Here is a 24,360-nt window from a genome sequence, read left to right as displayed (position 1 = left end):
CGCATGCACACCACACATGCGCATACACGTTTTTCAGTCCTCTCCCACATTTAATGAGAAGAATGAGTGGAAAGGAGCCTCGTGGGGTGCAGTGTTGCCCAGCAATCTGAGTGGAGCAGGTGCGGAGCTCTTCCAGATCCGGTGTTGGCTAGGCTCTGCCCTTGGGCTTGGTCGTCAGCGGGGAGAATATTTACACAACACTCGTGACCAGAAGTGCTTCAGAGACAAAAAAAAAAAAAACAAACCACATCTCCTGGGGTTGTTAGGTCAAGAGTGGCTATTTAATAGGGACGGTCCTGGGGGAGTTAAGGTTGCCTGGAAGTCAGGTAGTACTTGGGGAAGTGCTTCAGCACGTAGCTCAGTAGAACTGCGTTAGCCTTGCAATAGGTGCACATCAGTCTGAGACTCGAGGATGCTAGATCAGTAGCTATTTCAAGACTTATCTAAAAAGAAACTCAAACATACAGATGTGGGGACTTTGGTCCTGACACAGAAGCCTGTTTGGAAATCATGAGGGAAGAAATTTCCCTGGCTGTGCTTTCATTTGAAGTCAGGAACGATGTGATAACTGAGAGACAAGTCGGTAGACGCCACAGAAGCTAAGATGGGAGTATAGCAGTAGGAGGTGGACAAGGAAGTGCAGCTGAGGAGTGCCTGATAAGTGCATTTTGAACCTGAGGAAAGGCCGCAAGTCACTGATGTCAACAAACACTACCGAGGTGGCTCCAGCAACGCTTTTTTTTTACAGTCCCATTTTATTTTGAAAAGCCCACCTAGAAAGGCATGGCTGTGTCAGTAGCTTGCTGGACATCAGTCCGTAAGGATGACAGACGGCTTTTACCAAGTCCGTCTCAGCAGAGAGTCTGTACGAACTGATGCGGAGGGAAAGGGCTGCCGATGCAGCTGAGCTCGAGACCGTGAAGAGGCCTCGCTGGGCAGCGCGTAGCACATGGCAGGAAGGAGTTCTGGTGAGGGCAGGGGGCAGGAGCTGCTCGCCCCGCCGGCACACCCGGCCGCAGCGGGTTTGCTTCCGCAGCCCCTTGTGTCTCTGATGAATTTTCTTCAGCGGCCCGTGATGTGCTTTCAGAAGGGTAAAGGCTCAGGGAGCGCAGCCGAGGAGCCGGCCTGGTTCGTGCCAAGCGCCCCGTGAGTCTGGGCAAAGCGAGGGGCCGCAGGCAGCTCCCGAGCCCCGCTGCTGCGCGGAGCGGGGCCGGGCTGAGCCTCCGCGCTGAGGCGGTGCCGGGGCCGGGCCGGGGCGGGCCCCGCGTCCGTGAGGAGCCGCCCCTGCCCCTGCTCCGGCCCCGGCCCGCACGGGAAGTGATGTTGCCCTGACGGAAAAGGCGACTTGCAGCCCAAAAAACGGACGCGGCGCTGCCGGAGCCGCGGGGTGGCGGGGCCGGGCAGGTAGGCGGGACAGCGGCCGCGCTGAGGGGCGGCGGGACGAGGGGCGAGAGGCCTCCGGGCGAGGGGCTGGGGCGGGGGGGGCGCCCTGTGGGGACAGCGCGGGGCTGGCGCGGCTTCCCCTCAGCCCTCGGAGGGGCTTCGGCGCCCGGTGGAGCTCGGGCGGGCCGCGCTTCCCCTGCGGGTGCTGGGCTGCGCTGGGGCTGGGCCGGCGCTGCTGCAGCGCGGGGGAAGGTCCCTCGGGCCTGGCTGGGGAGCAGCGGCAGAACCGGCGCCTTGCCCGCAGCAGAAGGCGTGCTCTGCTCAGAGAACCGGGCTGGGGGACTGCCGGCCTGAGTTAAAAAAAAATAGGGCTTTTGCGAATGGTGAGTTACCGAGGGAGCAGTGTAAGCGTGGTTCCCCTGTCTAGGCTGAACTTGGATCTCGTGTCTGAGAGGCAGCACATCTGTTGCTGCTTTCCCAGCGCTGCGTCTGACGGTCTGCTTGCCAGAAGGGCTCGGGGGGGGGGGGGTCTCCTCAGCCTGATTTGCTTGGGCCAGACTAACAATTTGATGATCTTAGATCTAAGGAATGCTAAATCCATCGGGAAGACTTCTTAGTTTTTCTAATTCTAGTTACATCATTATTTACATCAGTTGTAGTTTTTGTAATACTGGCGAAGAGTAAAGGATGTGCCTAGAACTGTCAGAAACACCCAGCCTTACTTCTTGGCTCTCCTTAGAGATGCATGAGGTGCATTTTGAGCTTGTTGATGGTGTGACTGCTCGAACCGTTTACGTATTGGTTAGCACGTACAAGTTTTTCATCAGAATAACACATGCTTGGAGTTAGGAGTCCTCCTAGGCATTACTGGAAAGGTGATCTTTCTCTGTATTTACTGCTGTTATTGAAACTCTACAAAATGCCTCTTGATTCCCATACGTGAAATGTGTTAGCACCACTAATCAATTTCTAAGGTCTATTCTGCATGCCTTTTCTTGGAAACTCGTTCCTAGGTAGAATTGTCTTCTCAGTCCTTGTTTCTTTTCATAGACATGTAGTACTTTTGTGACTGTTCCAAAATTATTTTCCAGTCAGAAAAAAAGTGTAGAATAGAATATGCCTTTCAAATGTTAATACATTATTGTAGGAATAGTATTTGTGATGCTAAAGGGTTTGTCTCAAAAGTATGTTTGAAAAGATGGAAAAAAGAACAGCACATTCCTGTGTTTCTAGTTCAGGGTTCTAACTTTACACCTGTTTAATTTGTTCCAGAAAGGAGTTCTGGGTGGGAAGCATGTGCTACAGCATACACTGTTGCATTTTTAGAGTTAATAAAATTTCTCATCTGGGACCAGATATCTAAAACCAGACTGTAAGTTTGTTTTCATCGCTATCTTTAAACGTGGTAACATTATTTTATCACTTGACTACACATTTCCTTTTCATTCAAAGAGAAGATTGGTGAGATTAAAGAATTTTTAAGTAGTTCTTTGTGTTTACAGGAACAAATGTTACAAGCTATGTTCCTTGTATGTCGTCTTTGGATTCTCGGTTGCTCTATTACTGCTAGGTGTCTGCTGTGCTGGCACAATGGCCATTGATCGATCTGTCAGTTTTCAGTATTACCCTGGACCTGCACATCAGCACTGTTATTGAGAGCAGTCTGTCATGGCCAGAGGGCTGGTAGGAATTTAATTTAGAAACAGGCAAAGTGGGCACTAGATATGGAATATAAAGAATGACAACTCCTTTCTCCCTGTTATTTAATGGTTCAGGGAATAATTATAACAAGGTGCATTTAGAATGTATTAAACTTCTGATTTAAATAGTTAATTATCAGATACTCTCTTCTGTATTAAAGACTTACTATTTTACTCCACTGCACATGTGATCTGATCCTGCGGGTACTTAAGTTTGTTCTTATTTCTTATTTCAGAGGGCTACTTACATATTTATAGCTAAGCATTTTCTGGGCTGGGCATGTGAAGTGCTCAAGAACTTGTTTTCATGCCTGTCTTGCAGATGCCACCTATGCCGGAGATACAATTATGTTTACAGAACTGACTTCAAAAGTGTGGCTGAAAAGTTGTTTAAGTACAGCATGGTTTAAGAAATAGTTATTTAAAAAGCAGCTTGTTTTTAGAGCAAAACTTTTTCTTTCTTCTATTTATACAAATATGTTCTCAACCAGTTGTCTTCTGGGAATAGCATCTGGTTATGAGACTTCTTTTCCTGACTTTTATTTTTTGTCTTTCTAGTCTGAAAACTGCTTCCTTGTTGTACAAGTTAGTCCTGCCTGCTGACATTAAATCAGCTGTGATCAGACCCTTTTATCTCCCTTGGAGGTAAAGACGCGATGAATAAGGAGTCGTAGTCCTTAATTTCTTTATTGAAATATTCTTATATTGTTTTCTTTTCATAAATGATACAACAATTTACTTTTGTTTATTTTAATAAGTAGTCTCAACTTTTGTGATTTATTTTCCGATATAATAAGCTTTGAAGATTACATTAGGGCATATAGATTAAAATATAGTATATAGCCAGCATAATTTCTTCTGTGATGTTGCTGTGGCTTCAAGGAGTTGAAAATAGTGTGATATATATATGAGAGTTTTACGTGGTACCAAATGTTGTAATCTTTTTCATGTACTGGGCATCAGTTTGGAGCTGACTTGACAAGCTCTACGGTATTTGAACTACTAAAGGGAAAAAAAAAGTATAATTGCTTTTATGACTCTGAAGATAATATAAAAAGGTAAACTAATGCAATGCTATTTTCCCAAGTTTGGGAACCCATTTCCCATAGGTTCTCTGTTTCCCTGTGGCTGATATTCTCACTGAAGAGAAAGGGGTGAGTCTAAACCATAGCAGATAAAGGCACTTCAGGAAGACAGTGTGAAGACTGCTAGCGAGGTAGGAAAGGGGCAGGAAGCAGCAATGAAGATACGAGCTTAGGAGGAGGAGTACAGCTTTTCTCGAAATTTGTGGTTTGCAGTGGAAAAAGGAGTTGGTAGATACATGAACAGTCTTTTTAAATTAGAAGTTAAATTTGTGGGCACTTGCAAGTGGTATTTTGAATCTCACTCTATACTTCTGCAACAATTATTTATGTAGAACAGGTATGTGAATTAAAGGACTGTAAGGAGTATATGTAGCTGGTATTTTTTTTTGTGCCCAAATAAAATACTGGATGGATAAGGATAACTGCTGTACCAATCAAGAAGCTGATTCTAGGTTAACTTTGGTGTTGGTGACAAACAAGGAGTTGTGCATCCGGCACATATGTATGTATGCTGTGCATACAGCTGTCATTTGAAGCGGTGACCTGTTGGAATAAAAAGCAAAATAGTCAAGTATTACTCAAGATTATTTTTTTTTTCCTTTGAGGTAAGATGAGGCAACACTTACTAAACTAACTTATTAATGGAAAGGGTAGATGAGATTTCAGGTGCATAACCTTTCAGGTTCGAGTTAGAAACAACAGAATTCAAAATAAGTTGAGAACAGTCAATATACCCTTGTTATAGTACTTCTGTTAAGCATATTAACTTGCAGGGCAGCATGTGTCATCAGCAGGCGATGAATGTCCTCTTGCAGAAGTACTGCTGTTTTAAGGGTATCTTCCCATTTCTAATTAGATGCTTCAAAACGACTATGCTGTCATGCTAGCTGATCTACAACCATGAAAGTGAACAGCATGTGCTCTCCAAGTCCACCAGATTTCACTCTATCTCATTATTTTCATAACTGTTGGATATTTATTTGGTTCTCTTGCCTGCTCAGTGAAAGGGCTATAATGAAAAGGTTGCTATGTGAACTGAAAAGAAAGAAAAACAATTTTGTCCAATAACATCTTTGGGAAAGGGGAATATTTGTACTAGACTGAAGGCTGCAGTCAGCAATAAGAACTAGTAAAACATGTATGTTGAGTAGGAGGAAAAGAAAGTTGAATCATTTTATGATTAAAAAAACAAATTTTCATTTTTTTTCTTTTGTGTCTCTGCCAGTTGTGCATGTTATGAATCATATTAGTAGGTGCTGAGGAAAGATGCATTCTTGCTTTAAATCCTTGCTGACAGTCGCATGACTAACACGTAGCGTGCTGCATTTTGAAAACTTCAGAGCAACACTCAAAGCAAGCAGTTGTGGGAGTTGTTTGTGCTGTGAAACTGTTTTATGTAAGGTTTGCACGAGAGATGAATTGCTGCTATGTTTACTGCCAATGGATGGCGTTTTCCAAGTCTATTTTAAAGTCTAGTTAATGTTCAAAATCTGGATTATAGCAAAAATAAGGATATATTTTTTAAAAATTCCAAATTTTAATGTTAACCATAATTCCCCTCACCTCTTCATTTGGTTCCAGACCAAGCTTTATGCATGACTGAATGTAACTCCAAGTGTGGGTGTTTGGTTAGGCTCTAGCCATGCTGCTATTATCCATTTGCAAGAAAGTGTTAGGATCTTAAAGTGCTGGATGAGAAACAGCACATGCTCTGCTGACTTTCTCCTCTAACAGTAATTCAACTTGACGAGCCTTTGCTGCTGGGGCATGAACTGTTGGACAATACTTAATTTTTCCATGTTCTTTTTTGCTTCAGAATGGTGTCAGGATAGACAAGAGAATAACTGTCCAGTGACGGTGTCATCTAGATTTGAAGACAGTACTGTCCAAATCTGACAGTATTTCTTTTGAATTCGATAGCAAGCCTTTTATAATTAATTTTAGATTGGGTAAATGTAGCCCTAAGTTTGACTCCCTAAAGTAGGGTTATTGTTTATTTAGCTATGATATAGAAGAGGTGACTACGTATCTTTATTTGATAATTTTTTGAATTGTCAGTTTGGATATAGTACGTAGTGCACAGGATGGGGCCTGAGATCCTGCTATTTGTTAGTAGAAGCTGAAGAGCTGACTTTGGAAGATCTACGAAAAGAGCTTGCTGCAAAAATAGAACTGTGCGTTTTGGTAGACTTCAAAAGGAAAAAAAAAAAAGAAGCTTGAATTGCTAATACAAGTAAACGTAACCAGATTTTATTCTATTAGCTGTTTTATTTCTACTAATAGATGTGCTTAAATTTAATTTGCTTTTAAATAGAAAATGCCTTTAAATCCAAAACGAAAGGAAAGGTGTGGTAAAATTGCAGGATTCTCAATTTCCAGGTGTCAGTGTGTGGCAGCACGTGCTGTGGCTAGTCTGGGGCAACGTGTGTACAACATGGCCAGCCAGTGGGTGGCCCTTAGAACCTAAAAATGGTAACCACCAGCTCTTCAGTGGAGACATGCATTCGGCTCTTTCCTTTATCCAGCCGCCAATTTTTCACAAAGCATGTAGGAACTTCTTATCTCTGTGGCTTCTTGCCCTTCTGTGAGAAGTGTGGAAACTGATCAACAGGTTCAAATGCTGGGGAGGAAGGCAGAAATGACAGAGGGACAGAGAAACTCAATTTCTGTCTAATAAGCTTTATTTCCTTAGGCTAAGAGGGATGTCCTCATTTCAGCTTTGTTTTTTGCATTGTAAATTTGGAGCTTTGCTTCAAGAAGTCCTTATTGCACACACAATTTCCAGTGTGATGTGCTGAACCTTAGGGAATTTCTTTTCAGCCTTGCATCCTGAGTGATCCTGAGGAATGGGAGCAGTAACATTTTTTCTTAATGGAAGTTGCAGAAGGAGTAGAATAGAGCAAATAGAACTGAAAGTCCCAATTTGGCAATCTACGCCAGAATCACTACCTGTACAAACCCACCAATTCCTCTAGCACACTCTGGATTAACCAGTCAGGTCAGACATACTTAACTTAGGGAGTCACTGAATAAATGTGGAAATGAAAGAGCTCTAATATTAATGACGTTCATGGTTTAAGAAATGATAGGGGATAATAATAGCATTACAGGTGTCTAGTGAGGTTTCATATGCTTTATTGCATGAAGGGTCGAACGATACAGGACAAATGGAATATTTTTCTGTAGTTCTGAACTTATGCATACATAGAATATATATGCATAATGCAGAATATATATTCTATTATGCATATATAGAATATATAGCTATATTTATCAAACAAATAGTGCAAAGTTACTCTGTACTCTGAAAGAATGCCAAAATGAGTTTAACAAATGCTTCCCAGCTAGTTATGTTCAGTAGATGTTATCTTGACAGGAGAAAACGTGTTAGGTGTTAAGTTGGGTTTGCCTAACAATTTCTAACTAGGCAGACTGATTGCATAAGTGTGTACATCACTTAGGCAGACTTGACATTTTTGCCCAGATCAGCCTGTCTGTGGATGGAACTATTCCTAGGTGGTTAACTAATTCTATTGAGTGTGCTTCAGGTGAGTGAGCATTGCATTTATGGTGGGAGAAACACAGTTCTGCAGGCAAGCACTAGCTAAGCCATTCAACTTTTCCTCCTGAGAGCTAATTTAAAGTGGAAAAGACACTGTTGTCATCTTATGGGGAGAATGAAGACCACTTGTCATGTTAAATAGATTTACAAAAGATGTGAACGGGGTGTAGAGCTGGAAAGAAAACCCAGCTCTGTCCAAATTGGGGCTCTATTGAGATCCATCTTAAAAAGCAGCGTTGTCGTCTTGGCAATGACGGACTGGATCAGGCAGTGCAAAGAACAAATGCATATTGATTAAGTGTCAGCATGTGAAAACATCAAAGCAACTTTCAAAATTGTATTAATATTATAAGACTGTAAAACACTGAAAATCCTTTCAAGGAAGCTGTAGTGCATGTTCATTTACATTGGTACGACAATTTCCTGTAAAGCTACTACATTTTTTAATTAATACTCTTAGTCATCAACCCTGTTGATAGGTAGATAAAGATCATTGATCTCAAATGCGATTTGTAGCTCTTCAGGCTGAACGTAGAGATATCAGACTATTACTGTGCAGTTACAGCTGCATACCAAAATGCAGGGCCACTTTTGTCTGCATACGTTACTGTTCTAGGTGCTTTCTTCATGAAATCAGGCCCTCACTTCCTAAGTATTTATGACACGAGGAACCAACATAAATCTCACTTACAGAAGAGCGTGTGTAATATTTCCTCCATCTTTAGGTTAAATATTCCTCTTTTAAGCTGATGTAATTTGAACAGTGTGAATGTTGCAAGGAATATCACTTATTGCATGCAAAAGGATCAGGTTTGCGCAGTCCAAAAATAATGTTAGTTCTTGCAAATAACTATTAAATTTTATTGCTGTTTTAAATTCAGAACTTTGTATTTGCTCTTTCTTGGTGTCTTAGCACCTTGTACATATTAGGTGCACCTTGTACATAGCTGTATTCTTTCTAATGTGTTCTTTCTAATATTTCAAAACCTGATTGGGAAGTAAGAATGTGATTCAAGAATGAAAAAAAAATAATTTTGCATTTCTCTTTTCATTCAGATCTAGAGCAAGCACCTACACTCTTGGCATTGTATCAGGACAAGTTGTGACTACAATTATGTTAATAGAAAGTGGAGACGGTAAATTTGTAGTTCAACAGAAATGACAAATTGATTAGATACACTCGTTTGGGATAATTTTACTAGTCTCTTCTGAGATATTAATCTGTTCTTCAAATGTAAGCAGATTTGCTTCCTGGAAGTACACTTTCAGTGTTTTTCCTGTGAAAAAGATGGCAGAGCTTGGTGTGAGGTTTTCCGAAGTGCTGATGTTTGAGTGCCCAGTTGCTGGGAAAGATTCCTGTCTTCGGGCAGTAAGTTGTTCCATGAAAACAAAATTGATGCTTCTATCTATTATTTTAGTGTGACATTTGCTTTATTCCTGAAGAGTATCTCGTAACCCTTGGAAGTTATTCACCCGGAGTCACATTTGGAGAATATTTTTAAGAAGCTGTTACCTGTTAAAAAAGCTACTGACCTTAAACATTGATACTTTAACTGATAGTTTATCTCTTGCAGTGCTGAAAGAAAGTTCACTCACAATCATTAGTAACTACCTAGACTGGCTCGCATGTGAAACAAAAGAACAGAAGTGTTTTACTTCAAATCGGTATTACAGAATATTTAACAGATGTGCCTTTTGGGTAGCAGAAGGGACTGCCTGACCTACTTTCATTTTAATTGCTGAAGGAGTATTTTGTGATTTGATGCTGGCAGAGTTCAGCTGCTACATTTCTGATATGAAAGTTGATCTTCTGAGTATGGGTTGCCTTTTCTTTCTTGGTGGGTTCTTCGTGTGAGGAGAGTAGTTGCTGTTCAATATAAAGGATTTTCTCCCCTCCTTTCAGGTCTGTTTAGTTCTGTCTTGGGATATTGGCGTGTTGCTGCATTTACAGACTGCTGTGGCAGTAAGTGGCAAGCTGATTCATGTGACAGATGGTCAGTTTTCCTCTGCAGCTCATCCTGTCAGCTCTACTAACTTTTTCCAAAGTGTCTTTTCTTGAGAAGCTGCCTTCTTCCAAGGAAACAACCGTAATTCTATTTTACAGTTGTAGGAATCTGCCTGTACCAATAAATATTTTTCCTATTTACCTCCACCCCTTTTTCATTTTGTACGATATTTGTCTCACTTGAAATAATTGCTGTTTGCATCTGATCAGTCTCTTCTTGACGTTTGCCAGCATATATGTCAGTCAATTCATAGGCAGTGTGTCCCAGTGGCTGTTTTCCCTCCTTTTGCATTTTTTAAGTTTCCTCTTTGATTGCCAGTAAAGGTTTTGTGGCACAGATAAGATTTGTGGATGCTAATGAATAATGTTACCCTGGGCTGCCTGCTGGTTGTTTTTCATTCCACAGTCTGGCATGTGAAGACTATGCTGTGGCTGTTGGTAAAGACAAGCTGAGGTTCTTGTCTGTGTTGGAAAAAGCCATAACTGGTCATAGTGCTGAAGAACAGACCCCAGCAGAAATGGGTCATCGGAGCCTGGGGGCAGCTGACAGTGCTGTGAGGCAAGTTCATAGCTTTCGGCTTTGGAAATAGAGAATTGTCTGTAGCATTAAGTGAGGTGGCCTGTTGCTTGATCCTTTTGCCCCTATTTCTGTCTCCAGTGGCAGATGTCAGGATTCCTGTGGGAACCACTGTCAGACAGGTAACAAGCTAGCATTTTCTTCTTGGGGAAATGTCTGCTGTGGGATGGCATGGGCACTTGTAGCTTTTCTCAGGAGCATAGAATATATGAAGGCAAACTTTCTGAGGCTTGGGATGAAGAATGCTACGTGCTGTCCAAATGTGTTTGACTGTCCTTAAACTTCCTCCTGAGTTCCTAGACCTACGTGGCATAGATCAGTTTTACAAGAAGGCCATGAATTCCAAGCATTCATATCATCTTTTTCATACAGTTTGTAACCTGTTCATAAAACTTCTTCAGAAAAACCCCAACACCAAACAGCAGGAAGATTTAATAACTGAATAACTGGCCATTCTTCTTTAGAGCTCTAGCTTCAAAACTGCTTTTCACAGTTGCAGGACTTTACTGATGCAAATTTGATCCCCTACACGTATTTGTAAAATGTCCAGTCTCTTATAAACCCCTGAGCCTCGGATACCAGCGAGAGGACGGCTCACCTTGGGCTGGCTGCAGTGGTTCCTGTTCCAGCTGCCACCACACCGTTTGCACGCGCTTCCTGCCACCGCAGAAGGGGTGGCTCAGCTGTTTGTGCAGCATTTGCTGACGCCCTGCAAATGTGTTTGTTTAAAAGCAGAGGCTTTAAGTAACCAAACTTTGATGTCCTAGTTTGTAAATCGGCACCCTCTGTTTTGGTACTAACTCTGCAGTTTGAAACCAATATAACTTCACTTACGGAAAATAATTTTAATTTCAACTATGTCTTTCTATTGAAGTCTTACTGCTTTGAATAAAACTCTTTTCTGGAGAGGGAGAGTGGGAATTGGTGTTCTTCGTACCAGGTTGGTAAGAAGAAAGTTAAGCAGCCTCATTTAGTTCTGAAATCAAAAGAAGAAGTTTGGAAATTATTTACGAATTACTCTCCCCTTACAGATGGCAAAAATGTTTCTGCGTGGAACAGCTTGAACTCCTTTAATGTTGCGGGTTGAGGCTTCCAGGCAGGCAGTTTGTGTTCAGCATGTGTAGCTGCTCTGCAGGGCTGTTTGCAACACGGCAGAGCTGTTGCTTGGTCACTTTGTCAACACTTCTTATCCTGTTCCTCCTTCTGTTCTCCGGAGCAGTTACCAGACATTCTCAGCACTTGTGGTCTAAGTATTTCTTCAGTATGAGCTGATGTGCTGGTATTGATCAGGAAAGCAGTTAAAGACAAAAAATGTTCACTTTGCCAAAAATTGAGTGCCGACTTTGTTATTGAGTGTGGGAACAAAAAAAAGGACTTCTGTCTTCTCTTGAAGCTGAGGTGAAATTTGTTGAAGGTTGGAATGAGCCAAGAATGGTAGACTTTTAAAGATTATCACCCGCAACAAAATGTCAAAGGAATGGATTTTAGTTAAATCTGGAAAAATACCAAGGCAGGGCATGAAAAATGTTCTGCTGCAGTTAATTATTTGCTATCTCAGCATAACAAAACTTCCATGTTCCCTGAGGAAAAGGGCAATGATCATTGCCTTGATTTACTGGAAAGGAGGTGAGATAGTTGAGCACTGCAGCAAGTGAATTAGGAAGCTTCTGGAGTTGTCTTTGTTACTGGTGGATGAATGCATTAAGGATATGCTAAATTTTGCAGCCAGCTATCTGCAGCATTTCTTAAGTGACAAGGCTGGAGAGTAGTCTTACAAACCTTAATTTCCTTTCTTACTTGAAACGCTGTGAGAAGCAAACTGAGACAAGAAAGCATTGTGCAAGGTAACCCATCTTCTGTTAAATCTTACACATCACTCGCTTGGTCCACATCTTTCAGCATCTGTAAAGTCAGGAATGTTTGAGAGAGGGGACGAGACCTTGTGCTGGTGGCAGCAGCCCCCCAGCTCCTCTCCGATCCCGGGGACCCAGCGCAGGGAGCGCCGGCCAGCCTTGGTGCTGGCGCCAGTGCCATAGCGTGTCCTGGGCATGTGGATCCGGCCTGTTGGGGCCTGTGTTAACAGGCCCTGATGAATGGGCTCATTGTTGAGGAAGAGGTGGTTTACAAGTTAAATCAGTAATTTTATTTCCGTGAAGTGAGTAACATGTCCGCGTGTCTCGGAGGATTGAGGGGGACTCTCAGGTTTGGCTGCCACAGAGCGTCCCTGGTGCCATCTTACCCCTGGGGCCCTCGGGACTGGGCACAGCGGGGCTGCGCGAGGGTCCCCACAGAGCCGGGGCGCTGCCTCTTGCGCCCTGCTCTCGCTTGGTGTCCTGGCATCGGTTTTGTTATAGGTGCCTTTTTCTGTCATCTGTAAAGGCATAAAGCCAGGCCGAAGACAAATTCTCCACAGGATTTTGCATACTTTTAGTGCTCACTGTGTTTTATTATTAGACTACTGCGTTTGCTGTATTTTATTTGTATCTTTAATGAAACACACTGCACCTTCCATTTCCCTATGAAGAGAAGGGAGAGGGTCCGTAGTCTAAGGAAAGGCTCAGGGTTTGTTACCTGGTTTAGGGAAAACTTGTTAATTATGTTGCTTAGTTTTGAAGGGAGGAAAAGAGATCACTTGATCGGTCAGCAAGACCACATGACAAGCAGCTGAATGTAATTAGGTGGGCAGGGTGGTTGTGCAGGGCTGGCAGCTCGGCATGCCAGTGCAAATTTGAGAGATATTATTCTAAGCTACACTCTTTTGGTTTTATTTTCTTGCTCTGCTGATACTGATTGCAGATGAACAACGGCTCTTTTTGCATGACTATGGTATTCAAGACATCTGGACTGCGTGAGGAAACTCTGAGCTGAGGTACCTGTGGGAAAACTACAGATCCCTTTGCAGTTGTTAAGCTTAGGTACGTAAATATTTTCTCTTCTTTATTTATTTTCTTGAGATCTATTACATTATTTTCTTTGAGCTGACAGTTGTCCTATACCAAGTGTTACTGTGTTAAGAGCTTTGAAACAATGTCAGTGTGCAAACAGCCTTAAATGTTTTGATTTGAGAGACCTAGTTCAGCATTGAGGAATCCTTGTGTTCTGGAGGAATATGTAAACTTAAAATAGTGAAGTATTCTGATTTATGTAAAACACAGGTGTTGGGTTTAGATGCCAGAACTGCAGCTATTTAGTATATCTTTTGTCGTTTCTTTTTGCTGGCTGTTTTTGGCAATCGCCAAGTGTTTTTGGCACGTGTCATTCTCGTTGAGGTTAACTGGAAGGGTTGGGGAGTGCTGGTAGTAATAGTGGCAGAGGACTTGAACATGGTACAGGGAGAGGAGGGCATTCCCACTGGGATAGTGTCAAAACTTAGAAGCAAAAAACAACAACAACAACAACAACAAAAAAACCAAAACAAATTAGTGTTTTAATTCTTCTTGGATTCGGTCTTAAACAAATGACGTACAGTGAGAAGCTGCCTGTAGTTCATAACTGTATCAGTCTAGGTTAGCCGAGTTAGCAGGAACATGGAGGAAAGAAATCAGTCCCAGTTAAAGACAAACCTGGGTAAGTTTATCAACAAGATTGAAAGAAGAAAAAAAAGTAGTGACCAGTGCCAGGATTTGGTAACCATAAGATGCCCTTTCTGGTCCCAGGTTATTACCCTGCATTTTCTACTGTGTTTGTGTCAAACTCCTTCTGTAGTCAGAGGGCAGAATTAGACCTTTGATAGTAAAGTATACTGTGCAAATAACATCTCATGATACAAAACAACCTAACTCAGTATTTGTAAATATTGTACTACTTGAACTCCACCTTCCCTCTCGCATATTTATTCCTGTGATCCCATTAACATACATAGATAAACTATTCTTAATAAAATGGTCCTTTTGTGTGGTATTTTTTTTAGCTGGGTTGCACACCATTATGTTTATTCTCATGTGTAATGAATGTATTGGTGATAAAAGGAATAAAAATAGTATGTTGCACGACTGTTATTGTTACTTAAAGACATTGGACTGCAAGGAACCATGAGAGCTCATTTAGTTCACACTCCTTGTTCAATCATACAGTAAATTATTTCAGTCTTAATTATATAAAAGGTAATGTGGGGGTGGGATATTATTACTGTGTTTTATATCTCCTTGGGAAGAAACTCAAGATGTTTGTGCCCATGTGATTAGGTCATTCCTTGCTACTCCGAGCATGAGCTTGTAATCAGGTGTCCGTTCTAGTCTAGGTGTTTGTCGGCATTTTTCCAGTTGTGGACCAAAATTCCAGTTTTTGCAGGCTCTGAATAACCAAGGAGGAGTTGTTCAGAGAACAGAAAACAGTAGTTTCCTCCACGTCTGTGGGAAGGTCACAAGACATTCCCAAGATTATAATTGATGTCTATCACAGAGTATCTTAAGATGATTTTTCTAGTCCTAATCATCAGCCCTTGAATTATATTTATGGGAGAAAAGTGACAAATTCATCAATTGAGCTACACAAATGGGTTTTCTTGCTGTTTCATTAAGACATTTGGAGTGTATGAAAAAGCTTATATAAAATAACTGGGAGCAAGGATTTTTTGTAAACATTGATGCTGGCTTAATGTTACTTCTTCCCTGTGCGGAGCTGGAGGGGTTGGTTGTCGTAGTTGCTTTATTGTAGTTTATGGTTAAATAACACTCTTCAATTATTGCATTACAAGTGTGTTTTGAATGTTTTGTCTTATAGAAACCATTTCCAGAACATCTTAGGATAGAGGTTTCTATAAGGAGTTAGTCTAATAGTCTAAGTTGTTTGAAGACTAAATTTTGATGTTGAGTTTGATGTATAGAGCCAAGCAATATTCTAGCATGTGATGCTTGCCCCGCTTTTCTTCCACATGCTCCCAGTGGCTTTTTCTCTGTCTGATGTTTTCCAGCATGTCTTTTAACAGCACTGTTTTAAGCAAAACAACCTGAGTAATTAGGCCCAGTAAAGACAAACTAAGAATCAAATTCAGCAGTTTTTTTTTAATGTAACTAAAAATGCCATCAAAGAGAAATGGTAGTTTTTTTTTTCGTGTACAAAAAATATGAAAAAAGAAGACCAACAGAAGTTCTAAAACTATGCAAAACTTAAAGAATGAATTCAAAACACCTTATAAACTGTTCATGGAACATATCCTGGCAGAATGAGGGAAATAAACTCCAGGAAAGGGAAGTCGAAGTAGCTTTTTAAGGAGAAAAACTTAAAGTAATGTTTCATTGGTCTAGTATGTTTGGCTTTGTAACTAGGAAATAATATAGTTCCAGCTTCTGAATTTTGTTTAAACACTGTGTAATAAATATAAAGGAATAAAGATATATAAATAAAAGGAATAAAGATTCTTTATAAAAACTCAGCTTTAATACATTATGCTGTAACAGTTGGCATAAACAGAAGCAGAATGGGAATCTTTGTGAGGTGGGAGTTCTCTGGGAGTGAGTGGGTTGCTATATGTTATTATAGCTCCATCATAGTCAATGATATTGTACTGATTAGTGCTATTTTCTTTTTCACTTACTGAATTTACTTCTACTAGAATCTCGTTATTGAATTGTTGTTTTCTTCTATAGAAAAACATGTGCAATGGTTTATGTTCAAACCAAAGCTGGCGTTTTAACAGAAGATGAAACAGCAGCACCTAGTTTAGTGTTTTCAAATTAGGAGCTCTTGTTGGATGGTGCATTGCATCGTTTCAGTTTCTTGTGACTCGTAGACAGAAATGCATAGCTGAATAGGCTCTTTCATGAATCTGCTTGTCCTTTATATCCTGTTTGTTATTTTGGAGCTTTGAAGTTCCAAATACTGTAGAAGGTAAGGAATTACTAATCACTACATGAAACGGGAGCATCAGCTGGCTTGAGACTTTCTGATTCTTCGTAAGTACGCAAAGTTTTATGCTTTCCTGACTGAACAGTAAGCACAATCTGAATCCGCTGTGGTATGAAAATAATATATAGCTATATATTATAACTGAGTAACTGAAATGACGAGTAAGGACAAGCTGTGGCATTAGACATGATTCTTTTTGCTTTCCTTGTAGGGCTCATGTATATCTCCATGACAAGAATTAGTGTGAGAAATCATGTTTCGCTGTGTTGTTTATCTGAGCAATCTTAGCTGTATATCAAGGTTTAACTATAATTCACACTGTAATATGGGATTCTGATCAGAGTAGCAAGATAAATAGTGTTGGCAACTCAGGCTGAAAAACAACAGGCTTTTTGAATGGAAGCTTTGTGTTCTGCAGTTCAGCCCACTTAATCGGTACTTCTTTTGAATTATCCCTTCCCCGAGGCTCTAGAAAAGGAGCCCTGCTAGGATACGAACTGAAGCAAACATCTTGCCAAAGCACTGTCTGAATATTTTGGCAGACTGCAGAGCCTCAATAGAAAGATTGGACAATGTTAGTATGTGCTGTGGTTGGAGCTGTTCAAGGGGAAGATTTGATGTCTTGTTGCAAGAGCAGGCTTATTTTTCAATTCCTGCCAAACAAACAACAAAAAACACCAAAACAGCCGTATTTCTGTCTTTGCTTTTTTAGAAGAATTTGAGTGATACCTTTGAGCCACAGCCATGCTCCAAAATAACTGTGTCGTGCTGTTCACAGGTCAAGATTTCTGCTTTGCTGTCTCATGCTAGTAACTTCTCGAAGAGAACAGGTAGTGCCTGTTGAATACTGCCTGGGTCTATTTGAGGCAGAAGTGGCGTTTTATTATGTAAAGGACAAGTTGAATTATTCCTGGAGTATTCTCAGCAAGTTATTTCTAATCTTCTCATAGCATTTATGAAACATAGAAGCATCACACATGCTTATTATTTCCAGACATGTTTACTAAAAACTCCTATGCAGTACTGAGCTGAGGATATTTCTCTAAGACTGTAGCTATTACAGTCTCAGAAATCAAAGGCTCAGGACCTTTTTTAGATCTGCTATGAGCAGAATATTGATCCATCTCTTTATTTCTTTGAAGTGTCACGCTGCCAGCCTGCAGTGCTCTGGCTGTCTCCACATTGCAGAGGTTGCCAGCATGGTCTGGGGTAGACCCTGCGAGCTTAGCACCTGCTTAGCATCCCTATTTTTATTTTTAAATTTTGGAAGAGCCTCAGTTTTGTGAGTCTAGCTATTTTTTTCCATCCAAGTCTGCATGCACAAGTTCTCTGTTTAGCTTCTCTGGCTGCCCCTTGTTTTCAGGTCTGATCATATCAGATCTTAGATTAAGGGGCAGAAGGAATAAGCCTTTCTAGTTACTAGACAGGGTATTTCTCAACTGACAGTTTGCCTGATTTTTTTCACGGGTAATTAAAAGCTTACTTTGCCCCCCCCCCCCCCCCCCCCCCTTTTTGCTAGATCCATTTAAGAAACCCTTCTGATTCCATAATTCCAAAAACAATTTCTTAGTATTCTTAATGGCCCAGTGTTCATAGATAATGCAAATGTTCCAGCTCATTAGAAATGGATAATAGTTAGTTGTTCAGTGAATATCTTTGATAACCAGTAAGTTTTCTGAGGAACAGGTTGTCAGCATGAGACAGTATTTTCATGATTGCTGAAAGCCTGATTTGACACATCAGTCTTGCTCCAGAAGATTACGATGCTATGTGGTTAGCTGTTTTTATGTGGCATGTGTAGACAGACTCACTTTGGAACTTACAAGACTTTGGATATTTCTATGTCATCTAAGTAACAGGAAAACTTTTAACCTCCTGAGGAATAAAACAGTCAGAAAAGAATGTAGGAAGTCCTGTATTCTGTGTTTCCCTGTTACTTATTGTTGAACTAAATCAAGTTAATTTGCACCAAAACTAAGGAAAGATCACGTTATAGGAAAGCAGTACTGCTAAAGAAAGGTAGCAGCTGAGGAAAAAAACACAACAACTTTTGTTCCATCTTCCAATCAAAAACCTGAGTTAGCAAGGAAGAGTTAATCTCATGAGAAATACCTGCCTCTCTTGTTTTTCCTAATTTGAAGGATGAGAAAGGTGGATTAAAGTCTGCAGTGAACTTTTCCTGCCCCACTCCTTTTGCATGCTGCCCACATCTTGTCAGGAACATGGTGCAGTTTTATAGTCAAATGTATATCATATTTGAGTTTTTCCTTTATCTAACAATGTCTAATAGGTATCTTAAGGTTATTTGTTGCCTGACCTTCTCCATGTGCTCTTAATTGAACTGGTCATAATCAATTATTTTTGCCAGATTGTTTCCCTCTAATGCAGCATGTATCTTGTGTTCTTCACGAGCTTGGCAGTTTGACCTTCTGAGGAAACATTGTCTGTATTCCAGGTTTCTATCCTCCAAAACAAGGTGGGAGACACCTGAGAACTTTCCTGCCCTGGAGAAAAAAAACACAATATATGTATTTTAAAAGAAGCTGCAAGTATTTTCCTCTGGCTGTTGACAGAGTATGTACTTAAACAAAAAACCTAGCCTGACTAATGTGTATTACAGCCTCCTGAATCATCCACATTGGCTGAGCGTAAAATCTAATACTTTCTTCAGCACGAGTACATGCACATCTTATTCCTGAGATGTCACTCCATTCATATTCTAACTGTTCACATTAAATTGCTTTCTTTTTCAATTGTTAGATTTTTACCTCTTCTTGTCCCGTTTCCTCTGCTTTTTCCTGTTGTATGTGTATTCTAGCTATCTGCAGAAGATTTTTGTTATCTCCAGTAGAACCCAACCATTCCTTAAAGAAATGCCGAATTGCTATAATTCTTTGTGATCCTTATAATTTTCTCCTTTGTCTTTCAGTGTCTGTTTCTGAGGGCAAAAATAGGAGTACAGTCTTTCCTTACTTGCCTGGAACTGGAAGTGTTGTTCAGTGGGTGGGTGGGCAAAGTTGCTCTTTCTGTGAGTAAGAGCAGCTTTGTGGGTGAAATCCTGGTGACTCCTGTGTTTCTGGCTCATGTACAGCCTGACGTGCCCGTGGAGCGGGAGCTCACCAGCAGGAGACTTGCTGAGGGTTCTGGGCTGATGTGCTGTAATGAGGCTTAGAGAAATTAATGTATTCTGCAAAACCTAGCTCAGTCTGTTTGAAGGTCAGAAACAGTATCTTTGGCCACAGTAAAACTGGAAACCTTTGACCAAGACTCTTTGTTCCATGTCACTTTAAGCCTTCTGTCCTTGCTGCTCTATGAGCGTGTTTGTATTAACTGCATTTCTGGTCATGTTGCTGTGAGAGACTCTATACTTTTGCCGCCTCTTAGCTGGACCTGCAAATTGAAAGAGTTAGAAACTATGTGTAAATGTATGTACAACTGGCATTCCAGATTCCCTGATACTCTCAAGAGCTGATACAGCGTAGTGATGGGTTACAAATGCTAAGGTTAGGCTGTGGATAAGCCATGAGCTGGGTCCCAAAGCAGACAGAATTGTCACATCAAGGAAGGATGAAGGGCATCGCTTCACATTTCCTGTTCATAAGTTAGTGAATGAGTCTAGTACATTACCTTGTAAGGTATTATGGCATAAAGTACTTATTAGAGGAACAGTTGAATGGTTGAGGAAAGAGTAAGTATGGAGCTGTTTTAAAAATAAATAAACGAAATATTTGCTTTATTTTTTTTTACTCTGGTGATTCCTCAAATGGTACAGACCTTTGCTTCACTGCTAGAATTTGAAGGCAACTGCTGATGAGAGTTCAAAGAGGTAACTTGGGTGTCAGAAGCTCTTGTTCCCAGGAGGGACACAGATCCACAAAATTCTGCAGTTCTAGCTATGCTGGCAGCTGGCAAAGTGTCCTGAGCATCTTCAGCTGAGGTAGATGTGACATCAGCATTTTGAAACTACAGTTTTGCAGCTCATTTTTTTTTTCCACATATTTGCAGACTCATATATATCCTTGGTATCCTTAAAATGACATAGCTCCTTCCAAGAAAGAGGCAATACATTAATCCTCCAATTCCTTAAAATTCCTCTGAAGATACCACTAAGGGAAATGTCAAGTTAAGCAATTGAGAGTGATGAAAAGATAAGTGCTCAGAGTGACTGAATCTCCTCTTCTTGCTTATGAGAGGAAGGGGTGATTTCCTTCCTGTAGTTTATGTTGCATAGAAGTCCCAAAAAGTGTTACTTGGGCCAAATTAAAGGAAGTCAGGTGATGTATTTTTCTAAGGAAAAAAGTGGAGTTCAGAATACTTTAGTAGTGTCAAGTGCAGAGTTATTAACTCTCTTTCCTCAGCACAGCAGTTACTTGCGTATATACAAATTGTTGTCATAATTTGTTTATATTACATTTGTGCGTAGTAGGAATGTTGACTAACGCCTCGTCCCTTTTTTTAAAGACAGATCTGACAAGTGCCTGACGGTGACCAGTTCTGAAAGCACTAAGGTGCCACTGAAGCCTTATAGCAGGGTGCGGCCGATCGCCACACTTCACTTCTGCTAGGCAGGATTGTGGTTATTGCTTTGCTGCAGCGTGACGGCAGTGCTGGTATGACAGGATTAGTGCATGTCTTCCTTTGAGGTCCAGATCCCTTTCCCAGTGCTTCTGCTGTAACATGTCATGTGACGTATAAAAAAAACAGCTATTGAAGTTAGTTTATGTCTGTGTAGTGCCCAGGTGAGAAACTTCGTTTTTTTTCCAGTACAAGTTGACTTGCACTTGCAGAAACCTGTACAACTACATTATTGCCCTGTGCTTTTATTTACACATTGTTAGTTGAGAGGCCTGTGGTATTTTCCTTTTCTGTGTGGGATTTGGACTCCTCTTCTTCCAACTTTTTCATGGTAAGCATGAAGCCTCAAATGCTTTTTAAGAATAAAGCCGTATTTAGGGAAACCTTCAATTGCAAAGCATTTCTGAACTCTAAATTGCATTAACGTTTTCACAGTATATTTACAAATATGTGTTCATTGTTTATAAATACTGGGAAGCCTTCTAAAGCAGATTGAGACTTTTTTTGCCTGTTGCACTCTACACCTGCTGTGATAGATCCCCAGGCTGTAAGCCTGTCAGTACACTCCCTCCTCCCACGGACAGCTGGATCTCCATCGAAGGGAGAACTTGCAGACTTTGCTGCAGCCTGGTTCCTACCTCTACGATACAGCCTAGTGAAGTGCTCACTGTTCCAGTATGGGCTGTATCTTCCTAAACAAAGAAGGCAAGGCCAAGACATGACTTGTCTTTGTCTTTAATGTCTACCTGAAAGCTTAGAGAGGCTTGCAGAAGTTGGTCACTGTTTGAAGTTGTGTAACCCTTGCAAGTCTGCTGCACATACCCCAAAGGGTAAAGTGATGAATTCCTGTGGTATGTGAAAACATGAATTAGGTATAGGTCTTATCTACATTTTCTTTTTGTTCAGTTCTAATTAGTTTGTCTGTTTATGAGTATGTGGTACATCCTATCATGTTTGTCATTAGCTGTACGGCTGGCTGGACTGCAGATCTGGGATACTGGGGTGACATCTGAGTTGTGTAGTTATTTCACTTGGTATGAGAGGGAAGAGAGGGTTCAGTTAAGCAAATGGTTTTTATTTGAGTAGTTTAATACAGAATAGTATTCTTGCTCGTGGGGGTGCTGACTAGGTGCTGCAGTGTAGAGAAGAACCTTTCCATTGTTTCCTTTGTTTCTACCTTTTGTCTAAAGTGGCCTCATTTACATATGTATTGCTTCTCTGTGGAATGAGGTGGTGTTGCGGGTGTGGTCTGGAGTCCTATCAGGCATAATACCTTGTGTTCCAGTCTTTGCCAAAGAATAGTTTTCTCTTGTTTAGAAACCTATAGTAAAGCCAACTTTCCCCATGGGACCTGAGGGGCAATGTGCTTGAGTCTGTGTATGGGAGTGAAAGAAACAAAACAGCGGTTGGCATTAGAGACTGCCACCTGCTTTCACTGAGAGAGAAGGATGGAAAGCTGGGAGCTTGACAGAAACTGAATAGTTATGATCCATATACTCTATCCTTAATACATCTTTGTATGAAAACACTTGTTAGTCACAATGTATTAACATGTGTGGGTGATTTAGCAGATATTTTGTATCTGCTCCTAAATAGGTCATGCACCAATCTCTTCTGAAATGCTATTTGCCTTTAGAAACAAATGGGACATGTGAACTGTGTAACTGCTTCCCAGCCATGCTTAGACATGGAGAGGAGGCACACCTCTTTATCTCTGAGCACCCATCAACATGAATGCAAACAGGTGACACGTAAACTTCTTGGCTGTGTGCTAAAGAGGTGGTGCTAGAAAAATACTCCTGGTAGGAGTACTATCCAAAGTGTGCCCTTACTCTTCCTTTAGCAGAGTTTGGGGTAAGTGGTATACTTTACTTTAAATTGATGTGCTTTAGGACTGTCTGAATAAGAGCATTATCAGATTTCTTGGATTTTACACTGTGTGTACACATTTTTACTTGCAGCTCAGTGCTTTTTTCTTCTTTTTGCTTATGTTCTCTTATCACTTCCTGCCGTCTTCCTCCTTCCCTCCATCAGCTCTGTAACAGTGCAAGAGTCGTGTGTTTTGTGTGATGCCTGCTTGTTCAAAAAGCATATTCCCTGTCCCTGTACTGCAAAGGAGAAATCCTGCGCCAAGCCAATTTCTGTAAGTATTCAGGAACAATGCTGCCGTAGTCCTAAATGTTCTATCACACAATAGGATTGTGTTATTTGTATCCCAGAGGCAAAAATATGAGCCAGTAGCCTTGGTGCCTGTTAATGTGAAACTACCTTGGACTAGGAACTCTCCTGAATGAAAGCAGCACCTGCTTTGCGGAGCATCCATTGGCAAAGGACCATCTGGATGTGTGTGTTATGGGCAGGCTCCAGAGCAGCAGCCATACAGGCACGGGTTAAGTGATGGCAGGGGGGGTCCTGTCAGCCCCTGGAGTTTTCCCAGAATTGTTCATAACCCCTGTCTGTCTGCATGTCAGGATAAGTGCAAAGCCAGAGCTGAGTGGGATTCAAGGAGGGCTTTACAAAAGAAGCAGCCCTTCTTGCTGTGGAGTCTAAGCTACCTCCTCTGGTGATTCCTACCCCCAGACAAGGACTTACTCTTAAAAGTGGGTTTGTGGAATGGTTATTCTACAACGATTTCAGGTGCTGCTTTTTTTTTTTTCCTTTTCTTTTGGAGACCTGATAAATTCTGGTTGTGTCATCAATGTTCTCTTGTTCTTCCATTCCTACCTCCCGCCCTCTTGATATAAGAGGTGTAGAAATGTGGAAGAAAAGACTGGAAAGTGTGATGCTATAAAGCCTAATTTCAAAGCACAGCAGAAGTGGAAGAAAGAAATGGGACGGCTTTATAGTAACAGGTCCAGGATTTTTAAAAATGCACCAGCAGTTTTTTTTCTATGCATATACTTTTCTGTGAATATATTCTTATTTCTATAGTATGGAGCTGGATGTGTCTGGACTCTAGGACTGCAGGTCTTGGAAGCAGAGGGTGGAGACTGCTTTTTAAATATTTGTACAGGGAGGAGGACAAAGTTTGAAACTGCCCTGAAAGTAACTCTGCATGTCTCCAAGGATAGGTTAACTGTGCAGGGTTTCACAAGAACCACTCCCTGGAGGTATTTGAATAACAGATTGACATTATGGGGTGCAGTGAAAGGTGTGTGCGTTTCAAAAGCCTAAGGAGAAAATTTTCTTCTGAAGCAACCCCTTTAGAAAGCATTTTTATGCCCTTCCTGTGAAGGGCTCCTTGCTTTCTACCAATCATTTACAAATTATGTTTGTTATCAGCCATATGGAGAGTTGAGGTTTAAGTGGTCTGTTTGGTGTGGCCTGTTTGTCCAAACAGATGTTCCACAAATCTGATATAACAGCAGGGATACCTTAAGGTTTTTTCTCCCCAAGGTCTAAGGCTTTCCCCTAGCTCTGGCCAGTGGAAGGGTTCAGCTGTTTAACTGTAATTCATAGTAGAACTGAACCTTAACAGTTTCTTACTGTTCCAAGTGATGCTGCTGCAGTGCCCGTTCTTCCTCCAGAAGATCTTGCACAGGATGAAATAAAATTTAGGTTGTGAGAAAGTTAACTTAACATTGACTAGCTAGCATCATTGTTTGTATCTGCTGCTAAAAATATGC

At 41.1% G+C, this 24,360-nt stretch overlaps 1 protein-coding gene across 9 annotated transcripts in view; it reads left to right on the top strand.

The window, feature by feature from the left end:
• RAB27A (RAB27A, member RAS oncogene family) overlaps nt 1-24,360 on the top strand; it is a 37,449-nt gene that overhangs the window by 863 nt on the left and 12,226 nt on the right. The window contains exons 1-3 of one of the 9 annotated variants that reach the window (XM_080551757.1): nt 1,268-1,404; nt 13,109-13,227; nt 22,769-22,877. The exons of 1 other annotated variant lie outside the window; for it this stretch is intronic. The gene's annotated coding sequence lies outside the window, so the exon portion shown is untranslated. Of the gene's footprint in view, nt 1-1,267; nt 1,405-1,513; nt 1,767-2,832; nt 3,729-13,108; nt 13,228-22,768; nt 22,878-24,360 lie in introns of those variants that run through there. 7 more of the 9 variants (XM_080551758.1, XM_080551759.1, XM_080551753.1 and 4 more) reach the window with 7 other exon arrangements.

Source organism: Anser brachyrhynchus (genome assembly GCF_964034855.1).
Source record: "Anser brachyrhynchus genome assembly, chromosome: 11".
NCBI lineage: Eukaryota > Metazoa > Chordata > Aves > Anseriformes > Anatidae > Anser > Anser brachyrhynchus.
This window is presented reverse-complemented; position numbering and strand designations above follow the sequence as displayed.